Below are 11153 nucleotides of genomic sequence, written 5' to 3'. Positions count from 1 at the left end.
GTGCCCCTCCTTTCCGCACTTGCGGCATGCACCACCAGACCAACAAGCTCTGGTGCCATCCCTCCCACACTTCCCACAAGTGTGGCCGCTTCGATCCCCCCATTCTAACATCTACGGTCCTGGACCGTTTCGGCGCCGACTGCAACTGCATCGGGGCCTGCCTCAGCTCACGCAACTGTAACTCAACCTCTGACTCACGCCGCATGGCGGCCTCCTGCAACACCAACAAGGTCTCGCACCTCTGCGCAGACACGAACTGTCTGGTATCCCCCTTGAGCATACTCAGATATCGGGACATCTGAGTCTGCTCCGAAGCGAACTCAGGGCAAAACATCGCCCTCTCAATAAACATCCTGGTGATCTCAGTCACCGACTCCAAATCCTACTTCAGCTCAAGGAATTTCCGAGCCAATCTCTCCTTTTCATCCCGCGAAACATAGCGAGTACTGAACATCTTTCTGAATTGATCCCATGAAACCGCAGCCCTCTGCGCATCGGTAAATGACCTCGTGGTTAATCTCCACCAATCCTTCGCCCCGAGCCTCAATAGGTTCAGAGCACACCTCACCCTCTGATCAGCAGGGCATAACTAGTGGAGAAACACCCCTCCATGTCTGATAACCATCTCATAGTAACAATCGGGTCCTGAACCCTATCGAATGTGGGAGGCTTCGTATGATAGAAGTCCCGATACTGAAAACCCCGACTGACCCCTCCCCTTGCCGCTGCTACAGCCGTTGTAGCCGCCGCGGCAGCTGTCTCTGCGAGAGCCGCATATCGCTCATCGAAATACTCAATCATGGCGGTCTTGATCGACCCAAACAACCCCGGCAACTCAGCCCGCAACAATGCAGCAACCTCATCACGTAGGATCTCGCGAATCCTCGCATCCCGCTCGCTCGTGCTCGTCCGATCGATAACCTCCGACGGCACCGATCCACCCGGAACTCGCTCTCCAGCTCCCGATCCTGATCCGGATCCACTATCGTCATGCCTCGAGATCTCCATAATGAAGACACCCTACCAATCTCAGACACTTCCCAAAATCCTGGGATCCAACTCTCGCAACCCTACCCTAGAGACCATGGTTTCCCTGATACGCGTATGGGTCCTGTGCTTTCAGTAGTACGGGCCCATACTACCTTCCACACCTACCCATATTTGTATGAAGTACTACCACAATACCCTAGGGAACATGCATAACAACTATCAACTCTCACAACTAGAGAAACACTGAGAACATCCCATAAGGGACCCTAGGCTACAGGCATCACATATCAGGCAACATTATCATGAATTCCTGAAGATCCCTAGCCTAACTCTAGCATGCTGTTCTATCAAGCTCAAATAAATAAATATCTTGTATGGTATCTTGGGGTTACTTACTGGCTCCGGCTGATCGTACCTCCGCGTCCTCCTTTTACCAAATTTGAAAACCATTTTAATTTCTCATTTTAATTTCTCTTTTTTAAAATCCTCCTCGATTTGAGCCTGGAGTCACACGAATGTTTCCCCAATTCACTCAAACCAAGGCTCTGATACCAACTTGTAACATCCAAAATTTCAAAACAATTAAAACTTTTCAAAATCACCCATGTTATTTACGTTGTTACAAAAAGGTTTTCAATACATTATTAAGCAGAATAATTTCCCAGGTTCATATCATAAAACACCAACACGAGGAACGGTACGATCACGCCTTTGCCTTGCCACAGACTCTTGAGAACCTGAAACATAAAACCACAACTGTAAGCCCGAAAGCTTAGTGAGATACCCCCAGAATACCAACCACATATACGCCTTTCCAGGCCCTGACCTTCCGGTCCATGTGTCTCAGGGGACTTCCGTCCCTGCTGGGTAAACCTTCCGGTCCTACCCACGCCGACCTTCCGGTCCATCACACAACATAATCGCCTTCCGGCCCATAACATATTGCCTTCCGGCCCATAACATATCGCCTTCCGGCCCACAAGCATAAAATGCATATATAAAATAACAAACAATCATATAGCAGTTCATAGGCAACAATCGATCAACAGATCACATATCATAGCATTACTCTAACAAGATACCGGTCTAGCCGGTCACTATCATAACATTACTCTATGAATCATTCAACATACTAAATGCATACATACGCCTTTCCAGGCCATGACCTTTCGGTCCACATAGTAATGCCTTTCGGCCCATAACATATATTGCCTTCCGGCCCATAACATATAACAACTGACAACTACCCGGATTTCCATCCAATAAAAGGGTTGGCATTGATGCCATAAACCCTAGCGATATAGTGAGGATAACTCACCTCGAAACTGCCGACTGAACAGATAGCTCAAGCTGCTCCGATCACTGATACGATCTCCACCTCTGGATAGTCACCAATGCACTGAACTCAAACAATAACAACGATTACCAAAAATACCCCTGGAACCACTGGTCAATCCTTGGTCAAAGACAAGGTCAAAGTCAACCCCTGACTGACCCTACTCGCCGAGTCAACCCTATGACTCGCCGAGTCCCCACACTCAGAACTGCACTTAACCCGCGACCTAACTCGCCGAGTCACCCCAAGACTCGCCGAGTTCAACGACTCTGAGTCCACTCGCCCTTGACTCACCGATTCCTTAAGATTCCTTTTCTACACGTCGAGTATCCCCTTATTGCTCGACGAGTTCCTCCTGGAAGAATCGCGGGGCCACCCCGACTCAACTCGCCGAGTCTGAAGAACAACTCGACGAGTCCCAGTCAATCTCCAAGCTACTCGCCGAGTCTGTTCATCAGACTCGTCGAGTCCATGCCATGCAGTCGATCAAACTGCTTCCTGGGATAAGTATTGTCCCGAAATACACAAGCATGGGACCTTCTGGACCTCTAAGGTCCTAATACAGGGTTATAGTCGTTTGGGGGACTAGGGTAACACTTAATCTAATCACAAAGGGGTTCCATAAACCCTAATTCCATGACACATCAACATAGCAGAGCATAATTCGAATTCTTACCTGAATAATGTGCCCTCTGTGTCCCCAAATCCTCAGAACGTGACTCCCTTGCTATTCCTTTAGCCAAGCCCTTCTCTTCCTTGCACCACAACCCTTCCAAGATCAACAATGGCCCTTAAACTTTGCTCCAGATGCCCCCAATCAATTTAGGGTTCTTCTCAGAAGGCCAAAATGAACAATGACGGCCAATAAGTGCCTCGTATACGTTCCAACCTGAACGGTTAGGGTTTTCACCAAACAGCGCAGACTCGCCGAGTCCATATCTGGACTCGTCGAGTCCAGTCGCGAACCCGCGACCCGGTCTGCGATCCTACTCGGTGAGTCTAGGCTCCAACTCGCCGAGTCCCTTCTTAAAACACCCCCAAATCATAGTTATATCGATATTTGAAATTCCGGGCTGTTATAGCTCCCACTAACATGATGATTATTAGCATGACACTTATGCTCCCACTAGCTTTGACATGTACTCAGAAATCAGCTGACTTTCTTACCAAAGTTCAGATTTCTGATACTAGATTGTTTTGATAAAACTTTATCAAAATCATACACCTCCCCTTAGATAGCTCATAGGTGTGTCTAAACAATTATGAAGAGGGATGCCGTAATCATAATGGTTAGACCTTTTTGCCACTTCTCACAAGTACAGGTTAGTGTGCCGGTTAACCACACACGCTCCACTAACGACTTCGGAGAGAAACCTTATGACACTTAGATTTTTATGGTGTATGAGTTCCTACCCATATGAATTTGTCAAAACCATAATCACAAGACAAGGATAATGACAAATCCAAACTCATATGGATTGAACTCAATCTTAATTTCTTGCCACCTGGCAGCTCAAGGGCATGTCATTGCTTCCAAGTTGTTGTGCAACCAATTGAGAACTCTAAAAACTCATATGCAAAGCCAACTTTAACTAGAATGGGCACAGAATATGTCAACATGATAGGTTATAAACCTGTAGTCGTGTGCTAGTGAAGAACTTCAGTTTTTATTCTTGATTAATTCTTGAGACTTTCAAGTACCTTTAAGACTCCCACTGTCCTCTTGACCTATAAGACTCCCTTGTCAAACATCCAAGAGATAGTGAGGATTCTAATCAAGACAAACACTTCACATAATTGGCCTAAGTTGGTCTTTGCTTTATTCAAAACATCACAACTAACCAATTTCAAATGTACAAGAGTAGAAAAACTTTTTCTCTTACATTTGACAAGTGTTTTAAACCTTCTTTAAGACATGTCACTCAAATTACAATCTTTAAGTATGACTCTAAGACTTGTATTGGAACGAAGTATGACTCATCTTCTTGATTTAACCACTTCAAAAATTCATTGCTCCTCTTCTTAGGGAACTTAGAGGATGAATTGTGATAAGGTCTCTAAATCAGTAAGACGATCATAAAAACTGATACTAAAGTACTCTCCCATCTTTTTAGACTTGAGAAACTTTTATCCTTCTGCCTAATTTGATTCTTCTTATTCGCTCTGCCTTACATTGGAACCTTTTTCCAATGTCTCAGAATTACACTTAAGCATGTAAGTATAACCATATTTATTGAGCTTTAGTAAATTATGACGAATAATCTTTTCGATCTTTTGTGGTGCACTTGATCAGTGCACAAGAATGTGTACTTGATCCCTTAGTCGTTCACTTGACTCACACATCCATGTGAACAAGTAATTAGTCTTAATTTTCCAATACTTGAAAGTTCTCATTCATCATGCTATACAACTTGCATGACTCCAAGTTCCGGTCCAATTGAAACTTGGGTGATGAGAATCTTTCCTTATTTGGTAAATTTAGACATTACCACAAATGAAAGAATCAATTTCATATTTCCACTCTTGCTATTAATGGAATCATATAAGCAACAATTTTTCCTCAAATGCCATTGTAAGGATATTTTAAAATAAATAAATCATCATTTTTCCTATTATTTTAAAAAAATTTGCGGAAAAAACTATCCTTACAATCCATATGAAAACTTGTTGTTATCTATTCCTAAGCAATAGCTCATATCTCCTAAGAAGTAGCTCAAGAATCCGATCTTCAAACTATGCGATAGAAATCCATCTACGCGATCAGATTTAGCATATTCTTTCTTTAAGTTTCTTTACTCTTCTTTGATTCTTAAAACATCACCATGTGACCCAGTCACATTATGTATCAAGAGTCTCATAATAGAAACTTATCAGAGTCAGATAGTGGACTTTACTTGAAGTAGAGTCAAACTTATTGACTTTAACATCCTTAGGTAAAATTGGCAGCTTCGCAACCAATGCCCCTTCCTTTGGCAATTTAACATATGGACGCTTTGGTAATGGAGCATGGGACTATCACAGACTTAGCCTTTCTCTTTACCATTTGGTCAACCGAGTTGACTATGGTCGATCCCTTTCCATTGGGAAGAGAGAGCTTTACTGGATATCCAATGTCATCATTGTCAATGTCCATAAAGTTTTAGGAAGTTGATCTTAGCAAATAGATAAGATCATTAAGGGTCTTGTCATAGTATGGTTCATAGGAGTCCCAAAGGAGCTCACTATGTGACTTAGAAAGTGATTGAACTACCAACTTTGTCAAGACTTTGACACCCAACTCTCCCAGCTTGTCAATATGTGACTACATCTCCAAGATGTAATCACAACTAGACCTTGTCTTGCCAATAGGGCTTGAGTTACCTTGAACTTGTGGGTTAGGGAGAGTAATTGGAGGAGGTGAAAGAAGTATGATTTCCATGGGACATCATCTTCATTTAGGAAAACTTGTTTCAAGAGATTTGGGAATATCATAATTGTCTAAACCAGACATCTTTTTGGGAGATATTCAAGATAGTTGATCTAAAGTCCTTAATATAACACTCAATATGAAATATTAAGTCTAGGACCCAACAAACTATTTTATAACTTAGAAGAGGGATGCCGTAATCCAAGCTATAAAATATTTGAAGGTAGGTGAATAACGATTCACCAGTTTCCACCAAGATAAACGAAATGTATTATTAGGTTTTAATTGGTTTTGAAACTCCTAGATCTTTGAGATTCATTGAACTGTTCAATGGCATGTTTCAATCTCGAGTGTGCCCTTCAGGTTTTGTGACTGGGATGCCGAGGACCACAAAACAAGGTGTGAAGTAACCATGCAAATTACTTGGTACCCTTAAGTGTTTACCCCTCAATCGATGTGCCGGTTAACCACACACGCTCCATCGATACTATGATAAACATTAAGTTACCCTTTGCCTACCTTGTTAAATACGAGTTAGTGTGCCGGTTAACCACACACACTCCACTAACCGACTTAAACAAAGTGCAAAGTGTAATTTCATGGATTAGCACCTTATTCACATTTTCCTAAGTAACTAAGATTGGGTATTATTAAGAGTTTAGTTACTTAGTATTTATCATTAATACTTTTAATGAAGGGAGAATTATAGTCCTGTCAAACCCGTTCAGCTAACGACCTTCCACCAATCAAGGAAGCGGTGGGTGAGAGTGGACACCCATTAAACTGCCATTTTATAGGCAGTAACCTTTTACCCCCTTATAGACCGGCTTCGTGAATGAGGCCTACTAACGGTAAGACTGACTTTACTCTTATACACACACACACACATATATATATATATATATATATATATATATATATATATATATATATATATATATATATTAACTTATAATATTATAAAGTATAAGGGTTGAATTTTAACTTTTAAAATTCTAAGGGCTAACTTGGAATTAAAGTATTCATGGGGAAAACTTTACAAATTCCAAAACTTGAGGGCAAGTTTTGAAACTATTCAAAACTCTTGGATTTTCATAACTTATGAGTTTAATTAAAGTTTTAAAGACTTTAATGAAGTGACTCTTGAACATCCATAAGTTGAGGACAAGTTATGGAGTCATAAAACAATTTAATGAGGAAAAAGACTCTTCATTTTGTAACCTATGGCAACTTTTATGAGTTTTAAGATTCATAAATGTGACTTATAAGTTACATAAACACATTTTATGAACTTCTTTTAGATTAATTTGGATTAAAACCAACTATCACATAATTTTATTCATTAATCTAAATTCACTCATAAAACAAGGTAACACAAAAAACTTTTGGTGATCCATAACTTATTCTTAAGTTATGGAATCCTTTAAAACATTAACACCAAATTTTGTAACTCCATAAAAACTTTGAATCATTTTTTTTAAAACCTTTTCATATCTATAACTTATGGAGGTTTCAAAAAATAAATCTCTTTAGATCAAACTTTTAAAACTAATAAAATAATCATATCATTTTATCTTTTATTAAATTTGACCTAATTCAACTCATAAAGCAAATTATTCAAATTTTACAAATAATTAGTTTTTCACAAGAACAAGTAATTATAAAATTTGACAAACTTCATGTTTTTTTTTCCTTTTTTTCAACTTTGAAAATAAAATATTTGCATCAATATAACAGAAAACAACCCGTGGCTCTGATACCACTGTTGGGTTTTGAGCATTCTAACACTCCTAAGTGTACATGCAACCCTAAATATCTTGGATCTATGTTTTCTCTATTATACATGCAAATATGAACATCCAAGGTATTACCCTAATCTAGCATACAAAACAATGAATATAACAAGATAGAATACATACCTCTTTGTTGTAGAAAATCTTCATGAAGCTTGAGTGCCAAGTGCCTCAAGTGTGACACCTCAAATGGTTCACACAACACCAAATACACTTGGAATAACTTGAGAGAATTCTACACTTCATGAAAATCGGCTAGCCCTTTCTTACTCTAAGAGTGCCGATTTTGGTGAATAATATGATGCTTATATAGTGTGTTATAATTAGGGTTACACCATGTAAGCCCTAATTGTCATGACCTTTCATTTCCATGACCCATGGGTTATGTAACCTCCATGGAGCATCCATGGAGTATCCTATGGGTTTAACCCAACTTGATTATCCATGGAGTTTTGGCCCACTATATAAGTTATGGATGATTTGCAAAATCAACCCATATATTTAGTTAGTCTTCTTTTGATCACATAATTAATCCTAGATTAATTCTTGATCAATACTAATTAAATAATCTTATTATTATTATTATTAATATACTAGAACTTATAATATATTAATAACCATAAGTGTCTTATTTCTCTCATTTAGTCTATCCAAGTGCATGATGCCATGCAACCCAAATGGACCATGTCGGGTCGGGTCAAGTCTTACCAATTATAGTTATGGACTTAGACATTAATCCAACAGGGTTGTCCTACCTTGAATCGCATTTCGGGCCACTCTGCGGACCAAGATTGGCAAGATTTTGTCTGCTGAGCCCCCATTGCTCAAGTCATAGAAGCTTCAGTCACCATTAAATGGTATGGGCTGATCTTGTCCTTGGCTCCATGTTTCCAAACATTCCACCCACTCAGGCATCGGGCCATGAAAAGTCGGACGAGGGTTAGGAATTGGAAAGGGAGCTGTCCGGGGTAGGTTCTCAACCTCGGGTTCGGAGTTAGCACTGTCCGAGAGGTCTTCATCATGGTGATCATTCACAGGGATAGGATGATCATTCTCTAGATCTTCTTCAAACCATCCAGCAATGACCTCGTTCGGAAGGTACGGGTTGCCGTGGGGATGGAATCCAACCATGTTATCTACGCGAGAATTTGGGAAATGAAATAATTATTAGACGAACTATCTAGATAATTATTAGAAAAATCTTCATTAGTTATATCGCTATTTGTAAAGTGCATACCAGTTATATGTAATCAACACAGGATAGGCCTTCGAATAAGTGACCTTAACTCCAAATTCACAAGGAATAGGGGTAAAGCAAAAATTTCACCGATTCTAAGTCTATAACATCCTAGTTACATATAGCCTTAGTGTATCCACTTAGCAACTATCAACTTAGAAATGAAGACCCATTTTAGTTCTCAAGTAAGTAATTATAGTAACACAAAATACCTCTATGGTATTTTAGACTTAGGTTCTGTTATAATATTCTCATTGTGGTAATGTTGGTAAGTTTTTGGACTTGTTGCCATATCACAACCATTCTTGGGCATGTGCTAATCACTCCTCAGAACAGCATATTTGATCAGGCTATGCTACTCCCAAGACTGACCATACATCCCCAGGCTTACTTGTGATATTCAAGAATCGTAATACTTTTGTTCTTGTCATTGTGACAATGATTTTAGTATTAATGCAGGTATGTATACTTACTTAAAATAATTTATTATTTAAAAGCATAACTATTAGACAGAGTGTTTTAATCCCAATGTATTTATAGTTAGTATATCTTTTAGGGGTTGATATACTTAATTCACTATAAACAATGCTCTGATATCAATCTGTCAACCAAGAACGGCGGAAACGTTCCGGGGTGGAGGACGTCATGTGAAGTTTCATAACAATGTGAAGTAGTAAACAAACAACAACATCATCCATTGCATTAAAAGTAAAGTTTTAATACATGTGTGTTCTTTCATAATGTACAAAAATAAAATGAATAATCAAAATAAAATGAGTCTTGTCTGTGCTCCGTCTTCTCAAAACTTGGCCATCGTACCTGTCTAACCGGTGACCTAAGAATACAAGTTATTTTGAAAGCGAGTATCAGCCTAAAGCTGGTGAATTCATAAGTATTTAAGTGTCATTGTCTTGTTTTGGAAAGCTGTTATGAATGCCATGTAAATCTTTAAATGAAACAGTTGATATAAGTATGAAAAACCCTAGAAAATCCCATGTTTCCTACTAGTATGAAATGTAGTCTTCTACCAAGACCCGAATGTTTTGTTATGACAATGTAGTCTTCTACCAAGACCCGAATGTTTTACTATGATAATGATAGTTTTTCCTTCTTTCTGACTATTACAAACAGTACTTAGTCTAACTCATCGTTTATGTGAATGTATCACAAAATAAAGTAAATAGGAAAAGAATATAATAGTCTTCTACCAAGACCTAAATGTTTTGCTATGATAATGATAGTTTTTCCTTCTTTTTGACTATTACAAACAATACTTAGTCTAACTCATCGTTTATGTGAATGTATCACAAAATAAAGTAAATAGGAAAAGAATATAATAGTCTTCTACCAAGACCCGAATGTTTTGCTATGATAATGATAGTTTTTCCTTCTTTTTGACTATTACAAACAGTACTTAGTCTAACTCATCGTTTATGTGAATGTTTCACAAAATAAAGTAACAGGAAAAATATAATCATGTAAGTGTTATCCTTTTGTATTAGGATAACACGACATCGCGATTTGCGAAATGTATAACCTTTGAACATCCGTAGATTGTTCAATTATCCTCTGTAGCTACAGCAAAGGGGAGGAAGGGTTAGTCCCGTAATTGATGTTCTTAATATAAGTATTAACCGTAGACATCCGTAGATGTTCATCAACCTCTGTAGCGAACAGTAGGCCCAAGGAATGGTTAGTCCCGTAAAAGTATTCTAATAAGAATCAACTGTAGGCATCCGTAGATGTTCATCAACCACTGGTGCTAACAGCTGGGCTTCGGAATGGTAAGTCCCATCTAGATATCCCGTTGAACTGGGACAGGCAGGATAATTTACACAGAAGGTACTAATAAATCATCCTAATGAATCGAGGTACAAGTATCCATATAAATGTATACAGGAAAATGTATCTATGTAAAAGTACTCATGTAATGTATTCATGTAAGGTGCTCATGTAATGTATTCATGTAAGGTACTCATGTAATATATTCATGTAAGGTACTCATGTAATGTATTCATGTAAGGTACTCATGTAATGTATTCATGTAAGGTACTCATGTAATGTATAGTGTAGACTCATGAATGAACTGACTCTAATGTAATTCCTTGTAATAGGAATAATGTTATGTATCTCCTAACTATCCCTATAATAGTTAACTGGAAGGTAATTGATTGTCCAAACAGGTTTATACACCCTTGCTACACAAAAGTGTGGGAAACTGAATGAAGGATGAAAACTATAACATCAATACATATAAAAGAACAAAAGTGTATAGATATAGTTTTGTTCAAGAAGGTAAAAATGGTTTTGTAAGATATCTATGATGTCATTTTAATAAACATTTCAAATGTAATACTTTTAATAACAAGGTATTTTTAAGACAGAAAACCA

The sequence above is a fragment of the Lactuca serriola genome, chromosome 6, assembly GCF_051521515.1.
Source record: "Lactuca serriola cultivar US96UC23 chromosome 6, Lser_US96UC23_V15, whole genome shotgun sequence".
Classification (NCBI taxonomy): domain Eukaryota; kingdom Viridiplantae; phylum Streptophyta; class Magnoliopsida; order Asterales; family Asteraceae; genus Lactuca; species Lactuca serriola.
This window is presented reverse-complemented; position numbering follows the sequence as displayed.